The 11,551-nt window shown below is 42.7% G+C and overlaps 1 pseudogene across 1 annotated transcript; it reads left to right on the plus strand.

Annotated features, from left to right (window-relative positions):
• Positions 1-127: 127 nt before the first annotated feature.
• On the plus strand, positions 128-2,814 carry LOC309818409 (small ribosomal subunit protein uS10-like; annotated as a pseudogene). The gene has a single exon. The product of its transcript is annotated as a small ribosomal subunit protein uS10-like (transcript).
• The last annotated feature ends 8,737 nt before the right edge of the window (positions 2,815-11,551 follow it).

Below are 11,551 nucleotides of genomic sequence, written 5' to 3' on the forward strand. Positions count from 1 at the left end.
TGTGGTTTAATCTGTTACAAAAGTCTAGTAACATAAGACACCACAACAGTAAGTCAAGACAAAAGCCAATCACCTTAATAAACAGTAATCGGATGAAATTCAATCTATTTTATTCTAGTTAATCTACTCAAGATTTTTAAAAAACACTAAATGAAATAAAAGCATAATTCCTTAATACAATAAAGATCCCCAAACCCGGGGGCAGTGGTATAAAAGGAGTTCCATTAAAGGCAGACAGGGAACAAATAGGCCCAAGATCAGTACAGTTGCTTAACATTAATCTGGAAGGTCTGGCTGCTGTGGTGAGGAATAAACCACATTAATATGTGCGGACGGTATACTAATGTGGCTGAAAACATTCAAGAGGATATACGTCAAAACTCAGAACTAATGAAAAGAGTTCAGAGAGTGGCTGCTTACCAGACACAAAACAATCAAAATCCTTCAACAAAACTCAGAAGAAAAGTATTTTACACTGTAGCAACAAAACTAGTAGCCAGGAATAACCACACACACACACACACACACACACACACACGTCCTACATGAATAAAATGATTAAATTACTAAAAGCTGTAAAGGAAGACTTGAATAAATTGAGAAGCATACCATATTCTTGAATTTGAACGATTAACATAAATAAATTGATTCTAGCCCAAAATAAAAATACAGGTTTGGTACATTTCCATCTAAAATCCCAATATAATTTTTTGATACTTTCTATTTACCTGGGGGAGAAAAAGCCCAAGATGGATTTTATAACTGAGTAATGAAAATGGATTTTTTCACATATCAAAATGTATAAAATGTCAACACTTAAAAGAGTGTATCAGTTAAGAGTAGACTAACACCCAGATTATGAGAATTCTATACATAAGTAGCAGACACAAATCAATTTCTACTATTCAATAAAAGGAGCTAGGAAATTGGACAGTATTTGGAAAAACAGCTTAACCTGAATCTTCACTCAGCATTATATCATTTAAGTAAAGTTTAAAAATTTTTTAAGTTTTAGATTTACAGAATTATTGTGAAGATAATACAAAGAGTTTCCATATATCCCACACCCAGTTTTCTCTATTATTACTATCTTGCAATAGTACGTAATATTTGTTGAAATTAATGAACCAATATAACCGTGTTATTAATAATCATATTTTTATTAAGTCATTCATTTTAGAGAAAGATTCTGGATGAGGTTACAGAGAAATTCAAATTACCATTTTCAAAATTAACCTCATCTGGGGGGTTTCCTAGCTCATTACAGATTATGGGCTTGGACCTGGATGCAGGCTTTCTCTCCACAAGCTCCCAGGATGTCTGCAGCCCTCAAACCCACAAGGTGATCATGGATCTCCTACAAAGGGGGCTTGCAAAGGCCAATTCCCACCCTCTCCTTCAGTTACCAAACAACTACTGAGTGTCAGCTGTTTGCAACTCCCCTCTTACACCAGGCTCCTGGGAGAATACAAAGATGCTCCTGGCATCCCCGTGGGCATGACTGTTGTGAAACAGGAAAAATGACCCATGCCTTGGTGCTGTTTGGATTTAAGGTTCTATCCAGGCAAGGTTCTATCCAACTGGGATGAAAACATTCCAAATGCACTTGAACTCCAAGGATCCAGAAGACAGTCTGGTACAGGGCAGAAGCTGCCTCATTTGTCTCAGTCACCATCTCTTGACCCCTCCACATAGGCCCTGTGCTGAGGTCTAGAGGTCTGAGGTTTACGGTACTCATCTTTGGCCCTAAGGAGCTCCCATGCTGGGGGAAAAAACAACAAAGTAAAAAATAAAACAACAACAACAAAATATAAGGTCCAAAGATGAAAAAGAAATGTATCACAGGAAAACCACAGATCAATGTTCCTTATCAATATAGATGCAGAAATCCTCAATACAATGCTGCAGGCAAACCAAATCCAGCAACATATAACGAAGACTACACACCGTGGGTTTATCCCAGGAATAAAAATTTGGTTCCACATAAGAAAATCAATGTAATATACCATATTAATAGAATATGGTATATTAATAAAGAACAAAAACTGTATCTCAACAGACACAGAAAAAGCATTTGGAAAAAGAAACACCACTACCCCTTCATGACAAAACAGTCAACAAACTAGGAATAGAAGGGAACAACTTCAACCTGATAAAGGGCAGCTATGAAAAACCCACAGCATCACTCCTATGCACGGTTGTATCAGAAGTCCTACCTGGGGCATTTAGGCAAAAAAAGAAATCAAAGCATCCAGAATGGAAAGGAAGAAGTAAAACCATCTCTGTTTGCAGATGACATGATCTTGTATCTAGAAAATCCTGCTCTTGGAGGAAGATGCAGACACAGCCGCAGCCCCAGTGGAGCCCTGGACTGCCCACTTCTGCTCCTGATTCACAGCTGTGCTGTTCCATCTCCCTGAGGAACAGTCTTTCAGGAAGCCGTGACACAGCCGCGGCTTTTAAAGATACCGGAAAGACACCCACGGAACCAGAGGTGGCAATTCACCGAATTAGCATTACCCTGACCAGTCACAGTGTAAAATCTTTGGAGAAGGTGTGTGCTGTCTTCATCAGTGGTGCAAAGGCAAAGAATCTCAAAGTGAAAGGACCAGTTCAGATGCCTACCAAGACTCTAAGCATCACTACAAGAAAAACTCCTTGTGGTGAAGTTTCTAAGATATGAGACTGTTTTCAGATGAGGATCCACAAGCAGCTCACTGACTTGGCACAGTCCTTCTGAGATGGTTAAGCTGATTACTTTCACCAGTACTGAGCCAGGAGTCAAGGGTTGAACTCACCACTGCATATGCTTAAATCAATTATTTTGAGAAATTATGTTGTTTAAAAAAAGAAGAAAAAAAAATCCTATGGAATTCACATACACAACACAGAAACTACTGAAGTTAATAAACAACTTCAGCAATGTTGAAGGATATAAGATGAACACACAAAGCCAACTGCATTTCTATACACTAGCAATGAACAATCCAATTTACAACAGAATCAACAAGAATAAAAAACTTAGGAAAGGATTTAACAAAAGATGTGTAAGACTTGTACAATGAAAACTATAAAACATTATTGAAAGAAATTAAAAATGATCTAAATAAATTGAAAAACATCCTATGTTCGTGGATTTAAAGACTTAATATTGTTCAGATGGCAATACTCCCAAAACTGACCTACAGATTCAACACAATCCCTATTAAAATCCCACCTGGCTTCTTTGCAGAAATTGACAAGCTAAAATTCCCATGGAAATGCTAGAGACCCAGAATAGCCAAAACAATCTCAAAAAGGAGAAGCAAATTTGGAGGTCTCACTTATCCCAATTTTGAAACTTACTACAAAGCTACAATAAAATAAAGACATTGTCGTACTGACATAAGGATAGGCACAGATCAATGGGACAGAATTGAGAGTCCAGAAAGAGACCTATACATTTGTGGTTAGTTTTCAACAAGGGTGCCAAGACAGTTCAATGGGAAAAAAATAATCTTTTTAACAAATGGTGCGGGGACAACTGGATATCCTCAGGCAAAAGAATGAAGCTGGACCCTTACCTAACACCACATATAAAAATGAACTGAAAATGGTTCATAGACCTAAATGTAGGAGCTAAACTATAAAACTCTTACAAGGGGCAAATCTCCATGATCTTGGATTTGGCAATGGTTTCTTAAATATGATACTAAAAGCACAGGCAACAGAAGGAAAAACAGATAAACTGGACTTTATTAAAGACTTTTGTGCTTCAAAGGACACCATGAAGAAAATGAAAAGACAGCCCACAGAATAGGAGAGAATACTTGCAAATCAAGTATCTGGTAGGGATTGAGTATTAAGACTAAAAAACTACGTCTCAACAATAAGAACACAAATAACCCATTTTTAAAATGGTTAAAAGATTTGAATAGACATTTCTCCAAAGAAGATGTACAAATCACCAGTAAGTACATGAAAAGACATTCAACGTCATTACTCAATAGGGAAATGCAAATCAAAACCACACTGAGATACCACTTCACAGCCACTAGGATGGCTATAATCAAAGAGATGGACAATATTAAGTGTTGGAGGATGTGGAGAAACTGGAGCCCTCATACACTAGTGACAAGAATGTAAAATGTTGCAGTCACTTTGGAATAGTTTGGCGGTTCCTCAAAAGTTAAAAACAGTATTACCATCATGTCCCAGCAATTCCACTCCCAAGAGAATTGAAAATATATGTCCACACAGAAACGTGTACATTAATGTTTATAGCAGCATTATGCATAATTACCCAAGTGTGGAAATAACCACATGTTCATCATCTGACAAAAAGATAATGTGGTATACTCATACAGTGGAATATTGTTCAGACATATCAATAAAAAGGTGAGATACGACGTGTATAAACTTCGGAAACACTATTACATTGTGCAAGTGAAAGAAGCTGGACATGAAAGATCACGTATTGTGTAATTCCATCTACACAAAATGTCCCAAACTGGTAAATCAACAGAAACAGAAGGTAGATTGGTGACTGCCACTGGCTGAGGAAGGGGAGGATGGAGAGTGACTGCTTATGGGTCTCGGCTTTCTTTTGGGGGGTCTTAAAAATGTTCTGGAATTAGATTGTGGTGATATTTGCACAACCTGGTGAATATACTGAAATTCATTCAGTTGTATACTTTTAAAGGCTAAGTTTTATGGTATGTAAATTATATCCTTTTTAAAAGTCTAGGTGTGTGTGTTGTGAGGGATTGGTATGGGATGTTACCCATACAGTTAGGCACTGGCTCTGCCCCCAGGAAACCAGGGGCTTCACAGATGAGACTTTTGAGCCAAGTTTCACGGGATGAATGGGCTTAATGAGGAACAAGGAAGGCAATCCACGTAGGGCAAAAGCATGTTCAAAAGCTCAGGAATGGCAAAGAGCACTGCAGGACAGCTCTGTATAGGGGCCTCTGTATGACAGGAAGTTGGGGCTGGGAGGTAAGAGGAGGCAAATGCCACACCAGTGAGTCTGGGAAACCCAGAGAGTGACAGGCTCCTGTGTGTTTTGCTTAAATCAAACAGAAACATTTGTAGAAATTCCAAAGAGAAAATTTCAGTTTAGTAAGCTCTAACTCTCCATCATGTTTTATTTGGGTAAAGCATTGGGTTTTTCTTTGGGAAGCCATACCTTGCCCCCGTTAATCCCTAAGGTTTTACTAGAGGGACTCTATACCCTCACCCCCACCCCCAGGACCATGTGACCTAGGCCTTGTCAGTGACACCACCTCATCCTCCCAGCCACAGTGATTGGTCCAGGGAACAGCACATAGCTCAAGATGGGCCACTCAGAGGCAATGAACAAGGGATTTTGTGGAAAGCATCAAAAGACTCTTCTGGTGATCATTTTGTAATGTATAGAAATATCAAATCAATATGTTGTACACTGGGAACATGGTGTTAGAACATAGGTCAATTATACTTCAATTTTTTTAAAAAAGGGTGTGGACATAGATTCTCCCCTGGGGCTCCAGAATGAATGCAGCCTGCTGACAAGTGATTTTATCAATAGTTTCAGTGAGAGTGACTTCTGACCTCCAAAACTGTCAGTAATAAATGTATGGTGTTTTAAGCTAAAAAAAAAGAGAAAAGAAAAAAAAAAGGGACTCTCTTTCCCTGGGTGGCTAAGTTAGTAAGACATAACCAGTAGCCTTCTGTTTGGCCACTCTGCTGAAATGTGGAAATGCCAAAAATGAAATGAAGCTAAAATGGAGGAAAGTAGGGTCAAGAGATGAGCTATTCCAGAGAACACTGCTTGAGCATCTGGACCAATGCCTAAAGCTTTGAAGCACCACAAAGCACCTTAATGCCTGAAGCTTTTCCACAAAGTTTTTAGTTACATGAGCCAATGAATTCCCTTTTTAATTTGAGCCAGTTTGAGTTGCAACTAAAACAATCCTGATGAATGCAGTAGGCTATGTTTAGACAAACAAGTCTGTACTCAAGACCTAAAAATATCAAGGCACATTAATTGTGGAAGATCAGGGCCTATCCTTGCCACCATCAATATTACTGTAGGTGAACTAGGCATCTCCTCCCAAGAACGTGCCTGCTCGTGACAGTGACATAACTTACATGGCATTTGTATGAGCCAGTGCCACATCTGGCCTTTAGAAAGTGCTCAGGAAAAGAGGGTTATCTTCTACTCATTTGTCCAGAACCAATTGTGTATTAAGCCCACAACATGTGGGACTTCCCCGGCGGTCCAGTGGTTAAGACTACGCACTCCCAATGCAGGTGGCACGGGTTTGATCCCTGATCAGGGAAGTTCCCGCATGCTGCTCAGCACGCCTTAAAAAAAAAAAAAAAAGCCCCCAACATCTGCCCCGTCCTGCCCTAGGAGGCAGGGAAGGCACATGGCAGGGGGGCAAGTCAGGTCTAGGAGCTGCATTCACAAACTCACAGGCTTCCAACTGAGTTTTCTTTCTGCCTTCTCTGAAGACAGCACAGGGAACTATATTCAATAGCTTGTAATAAACTATAATGGAAAAGAATCAGAAAAAAAGAATAAAGACATGTATGTATATATATATGTGCATAGCCAAATCACTTTGCTATACACCTGAAACTAACAAAATGTTGTAAATCAACTATACTTCAATTAATTTTTTAATCTAAAAATTAAAAAAAAATGCCAAGCTGGTATTAAAAATTAAGCAGAATGGAAAGTATACCTGATTCCCACCAGCAGTTACTTCAGTGAAGTTTTCTGACTCAGAATGAAGTTTAAACTTTTAATAATTGTTTTTAGCATTCAAACAGCATTCAGAAAGGCAAATGAACTGGCAACAGAACAAGTAAGCACATGAGTTTAGCTGAAGGCTGTGTCTGCAGGGACTGACTAGGAAACAGCCACCCTGGAGGGCAGAGAGGGAGGGATTCTGCTGGCTCGTTACCAATGAGTCAGGGCTGCAGGCCAAGTCCCCTAAGGGGATGCCCAGCAAGGGCGCCCCGGCCTGCCAAGTCCAAGGCACCTGCGCCTGGCACCAAGGGAGCAGAGGTGGTAAGAAAGGAATTCTTTCCCTACAGTCCTGTGGGGCTTGAGAGTCCAAGGACAATACTGGTCTGCTGCCTGCAACAAAGAGCAAGGTAAAAGGCCCACCCGTCTTGGGAGTCAGCACGTTACATCAGCTTGTTGCATATACAGTGACATTTTTTTATTGGTTTTATTTCACAAGCTCCATTTGCCAGGCAATGCACCTGGGTCATGTACAGCATTCACTCCTCACAGCACCCCTATGAAGTAGACACTACTATAACCCCCACATGCAGGTGAGGACACTGAGGCACAAGACGGGTTAAGCAACGTGCCGCACATCACAAAATCAGTAAGTGGCCAGGTCAGCATTCGCACGCAAGTCTGTGCTCTCAGCCCCTCCACTCTGCCGCCTCTTCAAAGAGGATTTAGAATCCTTGGGATTCTTAAAACCTTTGAAAGTAATTTGAATATGCGCTTAAGAGACCTGGCCTTGCCCCTGCGGGCCCATGGGTGGTAGCTGGGCACTATCCATGTCTGCCTGGGGTTTCCCTCCTCCTTGGCAGATAAGCCCTTTCTTAAACTCTCCTCAAACTACCCCACTGAGGTGTCCTTTCTCTTGCACCCTGGCTGATACAAGGGGGTATCTGAAGGGTAATATTTACTTTCTTTTTATAGTTCTTGGTATATATATTTTTAAACATTTTAAACTAAGTATTCTAATGCAGAGTGATAGAGAATTTGAGTCTTAAGCTAGAAACAGAGAATGGATGTTTATTATGGGAAAAATCCTTTGACTAGGCTTCCATGGTTATGTGAATCTAGAAGCAGCGAGTTGTTCTGGGGAAAGATGATAAACATAAACAAGCCACCTGGCTTGCTGTGTGTGGTTCAGCAGATTGCCTCTCCCTGGATTCCACAGTTCAGGGCGGACGTTTGCACAGGAACCCAGAGGATGAAGTTGGGGCAGCCATCGGGGTAGTCTGGGGTGGCCCTGAAGCAGGCACCTGGCAGGAAAGGCCCTTAAGGTGACTCCCCCTGGAGAAGGGCAGATGCCCTGGAGGCTGACCCAAATTCAGAATCAACAGGTTCGTGCAACAGCTGAGGGAAGCCACTGAGGACTTAGGGACCCTGGCAGATGTCCTGCTCTGAGGAAGGAAGGCTGAACATGTGACAGCCAAGAGAAGTTGTTCTAGGGCACCAGAGTGGGCTCTCACAACCCTGTGCATGTGTCCCCAGAGAGTGGGCAGGCCCATGGACCATGAGGAAACCTTCACTTACACCAGCGACACCTGTGGTCACCACGGTCAATTAGTGTGCACATCTAATTTTCTGGTGTCCCAGTCCAGCTTGGGAAGGACTGACCCCTGGATTTCTTTGACATCCAGGGGAAGGGTGATCTAGAGGGAGGTATAAGAATTGTTGCTTATGGACATAAAGCTTTGAGCATCACCTGGAAAAGTAAAGTGAAGGAGTGTGCCCCAAGTTGGTGACACAGGTCATACCAGGAACCTCCAGGGTCCCAGACCAACCCGCCCATGGGGGCATCTTTGTGTCTCCAGCTCTGGGACCAGGAAAGGTAGGATGATGTCATCCTTGAATAAAAACACAGAGCTATCACCTATGCCATGAACATCGTGGAGAGTATGTTGTCTTTCCTGTGCATGCTCACCAAGGCGGGTAGGGTGGGGTAAGGGCGTCAATGCTGGTACCACTGCTAGACTCACAGGATGAACTCAGATCAGAGCCACAGCTCTGCCCATGGATAACTTCATGCCAGAGAACATCAGATAAAGGAGCACCAAACCCTCAAGAGGTCTGTCTAACTTTGATCACTCCCAGGCACAACACCCATGAATCCCATCCCCCAGTCCCTCCCAAGGGCAGGAGACATCCTCGCAGGCTCAGCTGCCCTCCAGTCTCTCCCAAGGCTGCATCACAAAACACATCCATCTGTTCTTCTGAAACCACCCACTTCATCTCTCATTTCTTCCTCATTTTCAATTCCTGCTTTTCTAATTATTCTCAGTATCTAAATGTTACAATATAAAGAAGCAATACTTATAGAGACTATTTTACTTCGGTTTCGTTTTTGCAGCTTTCCCCAATCTGATTCTCCCCAAAGGCTGCTGGGACCAGCCCAGCCTGGCTACCCCACTGCACGGCAATCTGACAATTGGCTTATCAAGACAGCAGGACGGTTGAAGGTGCTGTCCTCCTTCCTCTGGGTCCCCACGGGGCTGAGTTTCTGTTTCCTCTGTCCTGGCCCCAGTGGAACTCAAGACGTGTCCATCTGTCCATAGGGAAAGGTGTGGAAGGACCTGCACCACAAGGCTAACAGTACTTAACTTGGAATGTATGTGAGGAAGAACCACCAACAGCCTTCTGGGTTATTTGACTTTCTTTCAACAAAGCACATACATCTTTTGTAATGAGAGTTCTGGGGCTGTTAATCTGGGGCTGTTAATCACATCCCTCTGCTTTATTGCTGGATCTCACAGCCAAGGGAGGGCGCTTCTTGCCACCCCACCTCCACTGGCCTGCCCCACCGCACCCCTAGTCTGGACATTCCAGCCTGCACTACAAATGCAGAGGAGCAGGGGTCAGGAGCAGGGAACATGGTGAACTTCAGACCCACCTGAACTCTACAGGTGGGTCTGAGAGAGGGCCAAAGCCAGCTGGAATAACGACCTTCTTGCCATTTTAAGCAAATCAAGACAAATGTGAAAGAAGCTACCTTGTGTCATGTGGAAGTGAGTGAGGGGTGAGGGAGGAACAACTTTCCTTCCCCAAACTCCTTAAGAGGGTCAACCAGTTGGCAACACCTATTACTATCCTATGGATAAAGACAGCAAACCGGAGAAGGAAGCTTCTCCTTAAAGTCATATTCAAGGAGTTTTGTTTTTTTTTTAAAGCTCTGTTTAAGAAATTTACATAATTATCTGTGTATATATCTGTCCCCTCTCACTTATTCTTAGGGTTTGCCACAGAGGAATAAGGGAGGGAGGGAAGCTCTCAATATTCTTAACTGCAAACAAGCCATTGAAAACCCTTTCTTGAGTTCAATCAGTTAGCTTAATATTTGGCTCCTAAATCAGTTTGATCCTGACCTGGTTTATCTTTCTCAAAGGTGACAGTGCCCTAATTTCCAGACAGAAAATATTGTTAACCCCTCTCCTTCTCTTCCCCTGCCCCCAATAAATTACTATACAGTGAATCTCTAGTCTAGTTTTTCTCAAATAGGATCTTGCACTGAGATTGTTAAAAATGCAATTACATTCTTACTTTCAAATGATTCAGAGAAATGAAAGTGTGTGGAGAGAGAGAGAACATGTGTACACAAATATGGCAAAAATATTAACAAAAGGTAAATCTTTTTTTTTTTTTTTTTTTTTTTTGCGGTACGCAGGCCTCTCACTGTTGTGGCCTCTCCCGTTGCGGAGCACAGGCTCCGGACGCACAGGCCCAGCGGCCATGGCTCACGGGCCCAGCCGCTCCGTGGCATGTGGGATCCTCCCGGACCAGGGCATGAACCCATGTCCCCTGCATCAGCAGGCGGACTCTCAACCACTGCACCACCAGAGGAGCCCCAAAAGGTAAATCTTATAGGTGAAGAGTATACAACCAAGTATTCATCCTACTATTCTTGCAACTTTTCTGTGGGATTGAATTTGAAATAAAAAGTTGAGAAAATTTTAAAATAAATAAAATCGGCAGTTATGAACCCCATGTTGAGCCTGCTGACCCACATCTCTGGGGGGCAGGGCCGAGAATCTCACCATTGCCCTGGACAATGCAGTCTCAAATGGCTAAAAGAAAATATGAGGTTAGAGAGCAAGCAACGGTTAGAAAGCTCACATCATACAGATGGGTTCTGGACTCCCACACACATCACTAACCCACTCGAGTTACTGGGAGAAAACCTAGAACTAGCAGAGGTGCCAACCCTGTAAGCTGTCCTGACCCACCAGGAATGGCACTGAGGGTGGCCACATCGGGGCCAGACACAGGACCTGCCCCCATAATGCTCTACGTATTTGGGGTGGGGCTAGGAACCTCGAGGCATCTGTGTGACAGCAGTGCTTCCAGGTCAACAAGGTGGCCTTGTTAGCAAGTGGGGGAACCTCTGGAATTCAACCTCCGGTCTCAGCCTATTCTTTCTTTGAGCTAAGTCACACCTGCTGAGCCAGCTTCTTGCCAAACCACAAAAGGGGAGGAAAGAAGATTCCAGAGCTGACTGATTTCTGTCTCTCCTCTCGACAACTAGTGTAAACAGAGAGCTATTCTGTCTGATCACAATGTCAACTCATCTGTAAAAAAAGCACATAACAATTGTCTGAGACGTTGTGTCAACCTATCACCAAACCTTCCTATCTCAGATGAAGAGACCGAGGCTCAGACAGTGAAGTGACAGTCACGACCAGGGGAGGACAGAGCCAAATCTGAGCCCAGCCTTGGGCCAGTCGATTTCATGTTTATAACCATTCACAAGAATATATGGACTGTATGGGAGAACAAAGAAGAAATCACAGGGGGTAC

The sequence above is a fragment of the Grampus griseus genome, assembly GCF_964374135.1.
Source record: "Grampus griseus genome assembly, chromosome: 2".
In the NCBI taxonomy this organism is placed as follows: domain Eukaryota; kingdom Metazoa; phylum Chordata; class Mammalia; order Artiodactyla; family Delphinidae; genus Grampus; species Grampus griseus.